This window comes from Barbatula barbatula (genome assembly GCF_947034865.1).
Source record: "Barbatula barbatula genome assembly, chromosome: 12".
Taxonomy (NCBI): domain Eukaryota; kingdom Metazoa; phylum Chordata; class Actinopteri; order Cypriniformes; family Nemacheilidae; genus Barbatula; species Barbatula barbatula.
The window spans coordinates 7342815-7358172 of record NC_136775.1 but is presented as its reverse complement, the minus strand read 5'-3'; the positions used below and the strand labels follow the sequence as shown (position 1 = coordinate 7358172).

Sequence of the window (15358 nt, the reverse complement as noted above, 5' to 3'; positions counted from 1 at the left end):
TCTGTTACTTTACTTTTTTTATGGTAACACAGGCTACTTTACTTGACCGGCGGACAATAGTTTCAAAACAACATATCTATGTAAGCTGGTTACATCAGCTTTGTAAACAAATTCACGTGTATTGAGCTGACAACGGGGAAACTTTGTGACAATATTTACGACATAACGTATCATACAATTGCGCTTATCAACCACATGGGGTAACCATGCACCAAAACGGCTCGTTGTTGCTTTAATAAATATTCTGGAGAATCTCAAGTCAAAACCATACATTACAATATTATGTTTAACATCTTTGTTTTGCTTACAGTATTTACAGCTTCTTATTTGCATTGGGCTTTCTAAATATGGGCGGACGCACCCAACACACAGAATTTCCAATTCTCACAGATTCTCTTTGCAAATGAATGACTTCAGGTCACTTTGTCACAACATATCACGGTCAGCGCTAACACGGGGTGTAGCGAGATAGAATGTGCGTGTGGGAGGGAAAGCAGACAGTCGATGTCTGAATCCGACTGCTGAGACCAGGCGTGTGTCTCGCACACAATATCTTCGATATTCAAGAAAGAGGTTGAGCCAGGCCAAGCGTGAAGACACATGCAGATACACATGTTCTCAGGGAAGAAAGAAAGAGCGGGTGAAAAGTCTGGCATCTGAGGAAAGATTTTTAGATCAGCTTTCCTTTAGATGGAGAATCCAATTCTCTGTGACGTTAATGTCATGAGCAGCCTTTAATAGTCGCAGCTCATATTCAGAGAAATTTTATACATTTGACCCCGGGTGGAGCGAGATAAGACAGTTTGAAATATCACGGTACAAATGCATTGACTTGGAATGTGCTTATCCTACAGCTCAATACGATACCTTTCATACAGATCAATAATTATGTGAGTTAACCGCAAACATACCTGCATTTGCTGCCACGTCTACTGTACAAATGTCTTTGTGAACCAACGAGTTGCACAGCTGCAGTGAATTTTCTATGTGGTATCAATACTTGTTTTTTTGGGTGAATTATTCCTTGTACTTCTCAGCTGTGACAAAGGTCTTGTAAAGGGTCATGTATATTTTATCTGTGAAGGAGATTGTTGCTGCAACAACATGATAACAGACTGTGGTTGGTGATGCATAGAATAAACACACTTCCTTAAACTTACACAACTCGGATCACAGGATGAACTTTATTTGGAATAGAAAGAAGCCAAGAGTTCAATATACACCAGACAGCAAAGGGGTACACTTCTCTGTAGACTTAAGCAAGTCTAAAAGAAGCACAAAAGTACAAAGACGAGGCTACACTGAACTACACTACAACATTAATGAACTATAATGTTCAATAAAACGTAAAATGGAAGAATTTATTTTCTTCGTTTGGTTGAACAGAAAGAAAGATATTTGGAAGAATGTTAGCAACTGACATTTCTGGGGCACCATTGAAAAATGAAAATGGTTGTCAAAGGTGCCCCAGAACTAAATTCCTCAAACTGTCTTCTTAATTCGTGACACCTTCAACACAAAATAAATCAATTTTAACCTGAGCTTTTGTTATATAAAAGCTCATCGTGTTCAAACGAACATCATTGATAGGTTGAAAACACCGCGTCCACAGAAGAATATCACCGACTACTTCTCTAGCCCCGCCCACTGGTTAGCCAATTACTTAAGCCATGTACACATAATACACACTCCCGCATCTGTGATGATTGACAAACTGGTAACCAGAGCCACATATTTTTCGGCTAAAGGCTTGTTTTGTTCATAAGTTTATATTTCGTCTTGTCTTTATTTGCTTATTTTTCTGTGAAGATCTGGCTCTCGAGAGCGGCTAGCCCTGTGTCATATGTGCAAAAGTGAGGACTTCATTCAACTGTTATTTTTATTTAGAGCGACCAAGCAACAAACATGCAACATATTGTGCAGCGCCTGGTTGTGGAAGAACACAGTCGTTTCCTTCGGATTTCGATACTAGGAATGCGTGGTTGAAGCTTATTTTTAAAGATCTTCCAGCTCACGTGGATAAAACATTGATGTACGATCGATGCGTCACTACTGCTTTGTTAGAGAACGCTTTATAAGTCCTGATTATGTGTAACGTACATGTCTAACCAAATTTGCAGAAGGCTCCAACTAAGCACATAGCTTGTCAAACAGAAACACAGAAATTTACATCACATGCCACACTGCTGTCTTTTGGAACAATCATAATCACATCCAATCATAGCAGTGGGCGTTTACTTCCAGGTCTTCCGCTGTTCCTGCGTGTGAAGTGTGCACTCTGTAAAAGCCAATGTCCGGTTGCTGAACCGCTCTTGCAGTTGACTTCCACCTTATTTGTTCCAAAGACGTCACGTTATTATATTTAGGAAGGTTTAAAAAATAGAATTTAAAAATTTGTGATTCAATTAGAATCGTTTGCCGATTGAATCGATATTCATCGTGAATCTATTTTCTCCCACCCCATTACTGTAATACAAAAAAATTTAGAAAGCGAAGTAATACAGTATACAGTTATTTATACGATAACAGTTCAGTATGCCTTCTTTGCCAGGCAGTCAGTGTAGCCGGTGAAAGCAGAGAGGTAATGCTATACATCAGCAGCAGTTGCCAACAACCACCAACAAATCCAAGCCAAACTACGTCCAACACGACTGCACAGCAAATACTCCTGACCCACATTTTGCACAATAAAATTATAAGACTACAAGATACTGCTGAATGCAATTTGATATTCAAAACTAACTTTCCGTTAGTGCTGTTAAGGATGTAAAAAATGTATTCAAAATTAATCGAGAAGAAATATCTATAAAGATCTGCCTCACCCCTAACTGTGACCCATCTCTACAGGCTGCGAGGTCTCAAATGGCCAAGCAGGTTTGTTCTCCAAGGTACTTACAGAAAGGCTGCAGAAGAGAAACTGCTCTTGAGCTCACAGATTAACATCAAGGTTGGCTCTGCAATGCAGAAGTCTGCCGTATCAGGATTCTGTGACAGGATTTATTCTGTCAAAGTAATCCTGAATTTACATGTGTTACCAGAGCATCACAAAAAGCCATTATTAATAATAATATCTTTTCAAATGCATAAGAAATGTGCAGCCTCATTGATGACATCACATTTTTATAGAAGTGTTAAGGTGTATCTACAGTACAAACCCCCCAAACTGACTTATTTATAATATGATGACCAACTATATAAACTATATCGATAGAACTTCAATATGAACTTAATGTCTGGGAACTGGGGCTGACAAGACTCAAACAAAACTCATCCGAGAAGTCTGATCACTGTGATAACTGCACAAATCCAATTCTAGCTGATACACACGTTCTGGAGGGGAAAATGTTTGTAAACTGCAAAAGCGCATATAATGAGCAAGATGAATGATTATCAGTGCATGAATCAAATTCCCTTAAAATGGCAATGAGTTCTCTTACCGTTTTTCTCGCATCATTATTCTTAATAATATCCCAGTACGTGGGCAAAGACAAATCACATGGAACAGAAAAAACACTCGCAGTTAACTTTTTTTTGTTTTGCCTCCAGCATCTCAAAGGAAACGGATCTTTCGCTCCAGCATCTTCACTCCTACTGGCAGCTGCTGCATCGCTTCTCATTTGCATTAAAGTTACATTTCTCAAATTTTATGCGTTGTTAATGATAAATGTACTGAAATCCTATACAAACTAAATAATAAATAGAAGCTTACCACAGATGCTAAGAAATTTACTAGAGAAAGACCAAAATTTGCCAACACACACTAAATGTGACATTCTGCCAACACATTTTGCCAATACACCGATAATGTATGTTGCATTCAACTGCTGTACATCCCTGAAGATCAACAAAAGGTCTGATTGATTGTGACTCTGTTTGTGTGGCTGGACCGTGGGTAGTAAACTATGTGACAACAATGGTATGTGGAACTGCTGTTATATGACAAATGATTAACCCATTACGACTGATGGCACGGTTCTTATTCACAGCAAAGCGAGAAATACTTGTGTGCAAAAGGGATCTTTAGGGATAAGACATTTCTAGACGGGCCAAAAGTGGAACACATCCATAGAGGTAACAGAAACGGCTAAACATGGGAGCTGGCGAATACTCTATATTGGCTATCCTGAGAGTGACTTTTAACTAGGGCTGTGCAAAAATATCGATACATGTAACTATATTAGACAGACAGTTTATTCCAAAAAGTAACAAATACTTTTATTGTGCTTTCATGGGTGTGACACCAGTGAGTTTACAGCATGGATGAACCAGGGGTTTCATACAGCCCACATTCATCGTTTTAACTGTAATGCACCACAACAGCCAAGCAACTTGTGTGACCCACCTTATTCCCCAGTGCTTCCCACTTGAGGGGCCCCCGTTTGGGAAACCCTGATCTAAAGGTCCATGCATTGCACATCACTGCCACTCTGCAGAGCAGAGGTAAATGATGTTTTAACACTTATCCTTACAGACAAGCACATCATGTTGTATTTCTAGCTATACTCTAAATTTAAAGTATTGCAAATGTATAGTGTATTGGAATATATAGCAATATATTGTATTGTGACCCATCTATCGTGATATGTATCGTATCGTGAGGCACTTGCCAATACAGGTTTAAAGTAGCAATAGGGTGCTAAAATTTGTATTTTACTTCAATTTTAAATCAACTTGGTTACAAATAAAATACAGATTTCTATTTGTAGCACCTGCTGTCCTTTCCAGCCATTTTCCTTGGGTAACAGATTTCCATACAATGCTGGAGGACCCTTGGTAGGAAGCAACATGGCCGAATAGAGGGTATGCATTGATGTTACTTTCCCACGTGAACATGTCGGGACACGCCCTGGGACACGCTCCCCTTGGGTGGCAAAACACCCAGCAAAATGGAGGAGAATAGGGGAAACAAAGAAACCGGGACTAAAACACGCAATTTGCAGCTTGACTCTACGGTGATCCTAACAACTTCTCTTTGTTCCCTAAATGTTGTGCAGAGTTGCGTTTTCTGATATTGTAAGCAGTCATTTTGCTGAGTGTATTGCCACTCACAGGGCCGTGCTTAAGTGGACACATCCATACCCTCTATATATTGAGGAGTGATAAATTTAATCTATTTGAGCCGTTTAGTATAACCAGGCAATAACATTCCTGACAGGATGATGTTTCTGTTTTCTACTGTGCTGGCGTTGTGGTTGCAGATATTTGGAACATTTTAAAAATATAAACTGTAACAAACCACCCAGCAGTTCAAGTATTTAGTTTATATGTTAAACACAAAGTCCATATAAGGAGCAGATACTTACTACTTCCTAGTTCCTGGTAGTTTACGAAGCTACAACTTGTACGATAAATTACAATGCAAACTACAGCAAATGGAGTTGCAGCAAATGGAGGTAAGTTAGCAGTAACACCATAAGATCGAGCTGAGCACAATACATTGTTATAAGCACCAAAGTATTGTAAAATCCCCCAAAATAATTAATACGAGAATGTGAAAGGGTGGGAGGCCAGGTAGGACTTATTATTTAAACATTAACAGGCCCATCATTCACAGAGTCAACCCCTTAATAGATTTGTATTGGCTGGGTAATATTGCTCTTTCTGTATTCAAATAACATTTAAAAAGTGCCATACGTCTGGATTTCAGTACACTTAAGTCCAAATAAGTCATGAAGGATTTCATATGATGTCAAACTGGAGGGAGAATATGCTTGAGAATGAGGTGATGGGGGATGAAATGGAGAAAAGAGATGTGTTGATGGTAATGGCAATTTCATAAGTAGGCCTACACAGCACTGGTCACACACTGTGATAACGGGCAGCGAGTTATCCCTCAGCTCTACAACACTCCACACCTTCAACCAATGATGGTGCCCGTGCTACACGCTGAAACTAAACAAAGTCATTAGCATTAGCAGAGAACTTCTTTCCACACTTATTATTTAAATGGCTCAGAATGGCATTGTTTTATGAGTCCAATCTTTCATGTGCTCCATTTTGCATGCAAGAAATGTAAATGGAGCAGTTAAAAGCAGGCTAAACTTCAAGACAATTTTCTGCCAGCAGCTCATTAGCCTGATGGTTATGGCGCGCCACAGGTGCAGTGGTTTTCTGGCTAACAAGGTAAGCAACGGTCATTAAAGATTCTCTCACACTTACTGGCAGAACACAGCCGTTGACCTTGCCAACCTCAGTGCATTTCTAAAGAGTTTGAGTAAGAAAGTTACACATGTTTTTTGACCGTGCCATGCTCTTTTCTAATGAAACGAGGAACAGACCAAATCAGACTTCAGTTTCCATCAAAATAGTGTTTACTCAAACAGAACACTGCTGTCTTTAAAAAATAAATAATGACAAACAGTTACTCAAGTAATATGACTGAAAATGGACACATACTCGGTTCCAAAAAATGACATATTAAAGCATGAAATTTGTTTACGGTCATAGTTTGCAAACACACATAATTAAAACGGCCATAATAAAACATGAGCCATCTGATACTAATGTACTTCACATAATGCCCCAAATAAACAATAACTCATTTATCCCTTATTAGTCCGCAAGGACGCGCAGTGTTTTTAACAAAACAATAAAAAAAAAATCACACCCACAATTGCACAAAAGCTTTGCTTGTAAAGTGCAAACAAGAAAAAGAACCGCATCTCCCTCCGAATTGTGTTAAAGCTTGCCCGGTTCGAGCAATAACAAGTCGCCCATTTCTCCGCTTTGTGCTGATACACTAAAAAATAATATCATTAAGCTCTCCCTCCTCACCACCACACACTGCATTAAAACAAAGTAGCTCTAGCCAACTATGTCTGAGCCGAGCAAACCCCTACGTTCCTAATGCGATCAGTTTGATATCCCATTTGAGAGCAGACTCCCAGCGAAATCAGTTGTATTTACATAATATACATATCGAATCTGTAACGAGACGGACGCGGAAACCACCCCCTGCATCACGTAATCCATCAAAAAATGACGTGGTGATCACTTTGAACAATAAAGGCACGTTTGTCCTGAAACGCCCTTGATGTGGCACCGTTTAAAGACCTGTACAGTAGGCTACACAAGCAACCTGACGTAATTGTAGGAACGTATCGGCGTAATTGCAGCGCTTATTTTTGCATGAGATGATGAAGCGCTGTATCATTTCTCTATGGTCAAATCTCCAGCGATCCTCGCAAAGCCCCCACTCGGGGGACTCCGTCTATCATTTCCAAGAATTATGAAACGGCGTCAGATTCCTGTGGCGTGCGGTTTACCATGTTACTCCCATCTAACAAAGCGTTATTCTTGGCTGACCGTCGGGAGAAAACCATGGGCTGAAATCGCAATCGTTCATCGCATTTCTCAACAATGCAGCAACTTGTTTGAACAATCGATTGCAGGAAGTACATTATCATATTGCAATTATGTAGTAAGAATTTGACTTCATATAAGCATCTTAGCGCCGTGCGTAAGTTTAGGAAAGGTTTTGCCAGCATGCAATACGACTTACAATAAATATGGGCACCAATGCATCAAAATCAATCTCCGTTATCGACACATGTGAATAAAAATCAAGAAAACATTGTTTCCTCGAGATAGTACCTGACACAGCTGTGACGCCGAAGCCATTGACTCTCTATAGCAGCGTGGCGCGCGCTCTGCATCCCATCTCTTGTCAAACGGTACGGTCGCGTACGCCTCTCTCGCCGATATTTGGACGTTCGTGAGGCAAAGGGGCTTCCCCTCCCGCTTGTCAAACTGGAAGCGCGATCATGCGTTCAGCTGATCGACGCAACAACAACAGACGCTGTCGCGCAACGCATACATTTTACACCGCACCGCCCTGCACGCGACGCCGGGGTCCCCGCCCCCTTGCATGCTCTCGCCGCTCTCGGCTTGATTAATAATCATAAGGTTGTATGTTTCCGCGACGCTTATTGGCCGACGAAGTAGCTTCATTTTAAGCTCCCTCCTCGCTGTCAGACTCTGCGAGATGACGTCATGGAACATTCCAAAAATTCCGCGTCCAGGTCACTTTATATCAACGGGACCCTGCAAAATATGTGTTGTGCATAATGTCAATATTCAGCGCTGTTGGAAACTATCTTTATTTTATCCCTCGGTAGGCGACATGTTAATGATCATATCATGTACAATTCACAATGTCTTGAATGTTGAAATTTAGATGAATTGACCCTAACAGACAAAACTAAATACATTTACATTTATTCATTTGGCAGACGCTTTTATCCAAAGCGACTTACAGTTGACGAAAAACAACAAGCGCTCCGTCTAAGCAAAGCAATATTCACAATATTAGACTAACACAAATATTGATGTCAGTATAAACACGACTTAATACATAAAGAGCAAGTTTTTCATGAGAAAGCCCGTCTGGGGCGATTCAAACAAGGTTGCTGATGTCAGCAGAATTCCCACAATTCCCTGACTCAGTTGTACTCTTTAGCAGGACTAAAGCTTCTGAGTTGCACTAATGGTACAGTATGGCCCACATGGGGACTATTAGTGGGGTTAACCATCAGCATGGACTGTAATTCATTTAACCCTTTCCCATGGGGTTAAAGGAGGTAAATAGCAGAACATACTGGAAGAACATTACTAAACTAAAAAAAATTATGCCAAAAAATAAACTTGCAAGAATTTTGGCCTTTTGGTGCAATTTAGCTGTGATACTCAAATATTGAATTCATTTGAAGTTTGCATTGTTAAATCTGTAAAGCGGAAATGGTGACTTTTTCTTTATTGTTTATTTGAAAGCATGACATGTGTGTCGATACTGTGATTGTTGAGATTAATGCATTCAGTTACTATTTAAGCACAGTATAACCAATAGTTATATATATTGTCTTTGAAGGGTTCACCCAAAAATAAATGTTGGCATCATTTATCCACCCTCGTGTCACTCAAAATCTGTATACGACTCTTTCTTCTGTATAACACAAAATCATATATTTTAAGAAATGCCTCAGTCATTCTCAGTCGTCAATGTCCACACAATGAAACTCAATGTGGTCAGTGGTTTTGTGTTCTGCAGAAAAAAAGCAAGTTGTACATGTTTGGAGTGACACGAGGGTGAGAAAATAAGGCAAACTATACCTTTAAAGACTATACTTTTTATATTATAATATATATAAAACATATATACATATCATAGTGCCTTAATAATATGTAAAAGTTATAATGGAAAGTTCCCAAAATATTTAAGAAACATTTACACCTAAGGGATCCTAAAAGCTCAAAGCTTCATCAAAGGGATAATAATCTGGAAAAACTGTTAGGCTGTCTTTTCCTTGTTCGAGTTGAAAGGGTTCCCTGCCCACTTAGATTTCAAAGTGCGGTGAGTTTAACAATGTGGCACAGCAAAAGGTCTATCCCTGTGATAAGTAATATTACAATATCCATAAAATTACATTTCATGCAGTGTGTTATGTTGCTGTGTGTGAATGTAAGCAGTCTGCCAAGTTGTAAAGCCGAAAGTGAACGAATAACAAAACTATTTGCTTGGGAAAAAAAGAGTCGACTGAATCACGTGAACGAATCGTCTGTCATTCTAATTTCAGTTCCGTGTCAGAATTGCGTCACTCGGTGCAATGCCTGCCTACATTCCATTTGCGATATTGTACGGCGTGTACGTGGTAAACCAATCACAGCAGACAAGACCATACGACCAATCAGATCAGAGTATGCTGACAGAAAGGAGGGGATTAGACAGATGAATCAACGAATGAATCATTTGAGAGTCACTCAAGAAATAAGGTAATAATAACTGCCTAAACTAGAAAATAAAATAATTGTTACACCTTGAATGAACGTAAACTTGTTGGACACTCCCTAAACCAAAGTAGGACCTTAACAATCAGAAAACATTTACTCTTTAACACCGTCCTGGGGCCTGATCTGCACACAGAAAACTGAAACAATACAACAAAGTTTGCATAAAGCATTCTGTTACGTGTTCCTAAATATACTCACATGTTACAATCTAAACACAGTCACCCTGACAACCATATGATGAAACAGTTGATAAAAGAATGCTGTTTGACAAATCCAACGTTTAGTCGATACCCCCGGACAGTTTAATTGATAGGCATATAAGTAAATATAGCCGCTAAACCTGTAACCTATTGTTACGCTTTTTTAGATTCATTTCAAAGGGGTACAATTACTTTTAAGGAAGCAAAATACTAAAGTTAGGTAAACAAGGTGTGTTTGAGTCATAAGTAAATAAGCAAAAACAAACCAAACTTGACGCCTAACCTTGCGTGATAAAAACAGCGTCTTTCTGCTTGTGTAATGCGTTATGATGTCACAAAAATGTAGAAAGGGTGTTTTGTTGTTGAATAGGTCAATGGCCTGCAGAATTAAAGATAAGGTGAGTCTCTCGTCATCTCTGTGGGGCCAGTGCTGCATATTTCGAGGTTTAGACGGACTCTCGGAGTCTCTTCAGTGTCCAGTAAAGTTCACCTCGCATTCAGGTGATGACTCATAGCCCCCGGCAGCCTGATTCTGTCATTGGATGCCACTGCCATTCGGACTTCCTGCAGAGAATGAGAGGGCTGCTGGATGCATCGTCATGACAGCCGCCATAGTCGAACAGGACACATGACTGAGCGTGGGGCTGTGAGGTACGTCATGGCTTAGGGGGCGTGAGGGGTCATGCAGAGAGGTGAAACAGTGTGTTTTGATTGATTGAGTTTTGTCACTTGGTCACACCTAAACTGATTGTTCATGTTGGTTCAATCTGAAGTGTACTGTATGACAGCATTGGACCGATCTTCCTTTAGAAAAATTAACCAGCAAAAAGACAATGGTGACAGTGCAGCAAGGACACTTCTTTGTAAATGCTTCACAGTGTGACAATATGATACTAACAGGCTTATGTAAGAGGGATGCCTGCATGCTCATCTTCCAGCAGACAACGGCTGCACCGACTGTTATATAACTAGATCAGCCTTCCCACAGAGCCGGACTGTGCCTGTACGTGGCACACAGCAGTCTGCTAGAGAGAGAGAGAGAGAGAGAGAGAGAGAGAAAGAGAGAGAGAGAGAGAGAGAGAGAGAGAGAAACAGTCTTGCGTGCTGCAGGAACAAAGAGTCAAGATAATGCAGAAGTACAAAACATTTAGAAAATGATGCTGTTAAAGAGATGTTTCACCCATAAAAAAAAATCTGTCTGCATTTACTCACCATTATGATCTGTATATATCTTTTTCATCTTCAAAAGAAGCTATTTAGAATAATGGAGGAAACCAAGCCGTTCTGGGGCACGGTTGAATACCATAGTCGTTTGTTTTCTCCTATGGAAGTGGCACATAGAATGTAGAGAATAAAATAAATAGGGTGTAATACATCTCACTTTGTTGAAAACGTGTCATCACCTTTTTAATTTCAGATTTTTTATTATCCAGATCTGAGACCCCTTCTTGTTTAATGAGGGTCCTATTTCATACAACACTATTAGAACTGACTAAATGTTGAAGAGGTCCGGAGGTAAACCTCTTGATAAATATAGTAAAAACACAGAATAAATTAGTAAGCAAAAGGGAGGCAATGTATCACAAGCCGATGCATTCAATCAATGTTATATTTTTGTACAGTGCAGCAAAAGATCCTACTGGGTTTCATTGAAGCTTCACTCGCAGGAAGGCATCAAAAGTCTCTGCTGCCAGGCTCCAGGTCTTGAGAAGGGGTGGTAATGTTGGGTAAATGTTTCCAACACACATGTGCCAACAGGGCCAAAACTCAATTAGCTTTGCTCCATGCTGCAGCATAATCCAATGTGCTTGGGTTTTACACATACAATGCAATCGCACAATCTGACAGCCTCATTCAGTTATTTCAGTGCAGTTCCACCCAAATGATCCTTTTCTCTTGATATAAAAAACAGCTACACAACTACAAATGTGTTAAATGCGTAATGAGTCAAAAAGAGAAAATCCAGCCACTGGGTTATAAAATGACTTGGTTGTTTTAACCCATATAGATCAAATATGAATATTTTTAGAGTGCATAGACAACCCCTTTTTGCGAATAATTTGAATTGCAAATCCTAAAGATGTTACAACATAATTCCCAAACATTACACAAAAATTGGTATAAAAAAGGGACAAACTCAACCTTTGGGTTAAATTAATTCAAAGTGTTTATTTTAACAACCCATAGGAAAATTAAAAACCCAGGGTTTTTAGAGTGTAGTTGTATTTATGTTACTTCAAAGTTTTGATGAGTTTATTATTATTATTATGAAATGTGGAAACAATATAAAGTGACCACAAACTTGTACAGTATCTGTATGGAGGTAAATGCTAATATAAAGACGCTGTAAAAAAAATGACCAGTACATTTTCGCTTTACTTTATGGACATTTGCTTTACTAAGATGTAATTGAATGCAGTGCTAAATGTAAGATAAAGGTAAATCAACTGTATAAAATGAATACGGAAAATTCCTTCATATTAAGACAGTATATTAAGCCCGTTTTATTACAGATTATTACGGAGTGTACTTTTAAATCAGTGGTTCACATCTAGCGCAGTCTACTTTACAGTCCTTAGAGCATCTGTAAGCAATCCCCCTAAGACACGGGATACAACAACAAATTATTATATTGTTTCACAAAAAACCCACAGAGTTTACGGTACGTTTAGTTATTCAGCCGTAAGTTGTCTGAAATCACTAAAATGCTGCTCAGCACAAACAAGATTCTAGCCTATGAAACCTTGACAGTTACTGATGGTTGAAAGACCGGTGTTGAAGTACAGAACACTTGAATCTCCATTTCTGTGATGAATTAAGGGCCTGATGCAAAAATTGTTCAGCAAAACTGTCACAGCTGCAATGCATGACTGCGCATCACTTCCATCGACAGCGAGCTCAGTATCCCTATTGTGATTTCTTCATAGGGTTAAAGGGTTCCCTGGAGATACACTTACTGTACCAGTCTGGCTTTAGGAACTCAGGGACAAAGCCAGCCGAAACAGAACATTCTGCAGCCCTGCTGAGTCAGTGTGTGTGCCGGTGCTGGGAGAATGAGATAATTTTGTTGATGCACGTCTCTCCCTTGTTCATTGTTAGGCGAGCCTGCCAGGGGAGAGGGAGAGTTTCCAGACAGGAGTAAGTAGTTTATATGAATTGATGAGGAGAGTTATTTTTCTTTAATGCTTTTTCCAAAGTGTCTCATACTGCAATAAGATAAATGTGGCTGTGAGAGAATAAACCAAGCTTTTAGATAAAGTGTAAGATTGGAAAAGATACATTGAGAACACTTGAGAGTGTTCTGACTGAAAAACAAAAGCTGTTCTCGTAGACTGGACGAGCTGATGTTTAGCTGGATTACCGATCTCCCAAATCTCCTTCTGAAAAGGGCAGCAATCATCATTTCAAACCCGTATGCCTTTCTTTTTCTTCTGCAGAACACAAAATAACAACATATTTTGAAGAATGTTGGTAACCAAACAATCGCAGTACCCATTCACTTCTATTGTACGGATACTAAACCAATACGTCAATGGGTTGAGCTGTTTTTCGGTTACCGCCATTCTTCAAAATATCTTTTGTGTTCTGCCGAAGAAATTCAGTCAGTCAGATTTAAAATAACAAAAGAGTGAGTAAATAATTACATTTTTGGGTGAACTATCCCTCTAAATGTACTGAAATAAACCTAATACCGTGTTTGTTTCCATCAAGTGTAGAAAAAGAAAGTTCCAGCACTGGACATCTGCAAAGCCCCGTTTGAAAATAAAAAGTCATCTATTGTCCTCTGCCCTCGAGCCCTGCTGTCTTACGGTTCTGGGTTGGCACTGAGGTCATAGTTTAAAGAACCTCTGTTCCACATAGGCAGAGTCCCAAGATGCCAAACTTTAACAAGAAGAAACCAAAGGTTCCTGGCATCAGCAATGAGACAGACCTGATTAAAAATGAGGACAAAGACAAATGTGAAATATTAAACTCGGCGACGTGAGCCAGAATCAACAACTGCACCATCCAGAAGCTGAAGACAGAGCTCTGTGCCACAGCAGTTATATGGATCAAGAGTAATGTCCTGCGGTGCATTCAGTCAATATCTCAACGCTAATTGGGAAGCTTTATCTCTGTAAGCACACATTAGCTATCTGTCTTTATTAATCAGCAATAATTACCGTCTCCCTTCATTAGATGCTAACGTCATTAAAATACAGCCACGGAGAGTCGCTTTTACAAAGACTTTAAGCCATGCATCCTCTTTAAATTCAACATGAAGTGGTATTCAGAACGATTCGGACTTCTGTAACGTGAATGAGTGAATTGAACATTTTATTGTTTGCAAAAACCAAACTGAAGTGGATGTCTACAGTCGATTAACATTAGCTACATAGAAATACACACACATACTAAACCATGACACAACCTTACTTGAAAGTGTATTAAATATCAATTGGAAACTGTGATTAATGTTAACATCCCATAGAACAGCTGTCCTCTTTATGCAAACTCATTGGTTTGTAATACACCTGCCTGGCCGTAAATGAAAACCAGAAAGGTACATCATGATCTACATTGTACAACCCTTCCCTACAGACGTCAACTCTCCTCAAGTAGTGTTACACAAGCGTGCAAAAACATATCAACACTATTAGCAAAACACCATTGCATAAGCAAGCATTATCTAGGCTTAGCAAAGCTGCCAACTGATAAACCGCACATCTGAGGAGAGGGGTTCGATTTGAAGGTCCAAAAGCACTTAATGTGCAAAACCTTCTTGTCAAACGTCCACTCCAAACATCTCCAGCATTGATAGGCTCTTTTAAAACACTTTTAAAGCAACACTTTCCAAATCCCTTTCCTTAGTTTGCTCTGGCAAGTGTGATAATTGTTTGTAAGTAGAAGAGGGGTTTATGGTCAGTGGGGCCAGTTTGGGGAGTGACAACTACAAGGAAGAATCATAAACATAGACGTACAAAACGATGCTAAGTTGCATTGGTGCGGCATAAACGATATCTCAATAAGTCGGTCAATAAATTAAGTCCGTAATTGTTGTCAGAGACGTTTTAAACCATGATAACCACTGATATGAAATTTCATAACTGGGGGTATTTTCTAATACTTAAACAGTGATGGTCATCAAAGCAAAGCAATGAAGAGATAAAATCAGTAGCTCATTAGTTCCACCTGCTGGGCAGATGGCAAAAAGTCCATCATTCTTTTGTATTATAATAGTTTAGTTTTAATTTACTAAAAATATAAACTTCAACCATGAGAAGCAGTTAAGAACATCAAGTCGAACAACAATATTTGATTTGACATAAATTCCAAGAATCAAGTGCACAACAGGCTTGTCAGACCAATACAGATGCTTTGTAAAGACCAAA

The 15358-nt window shown here is 39.3% G+C and overlaps 1 protein-coding gene across 1 annotated transcript in view; it reads right to left on the bottom strand.

Moving 5' to 3' along the window:
• hivep3b (HIVEP zinc finger 3b) overlaps positions 1 to 7869 on the bottom strand; it is a 54532-nt gene extending 46663 nt beyond the window's left edge. Inside the window, exon 1 of the mRNA XM_079470243.1 lies at positions 7594 to 7869. The gene's annotated coding sequence lies outside the window, so the exon portion shown is untranslated. The remainder of the gene's footprint in view (positions 1 to 7593) is intronic.
• Between the last annotated feature and the right edge of the window lie 7489 nt (positions 7870 to 15358).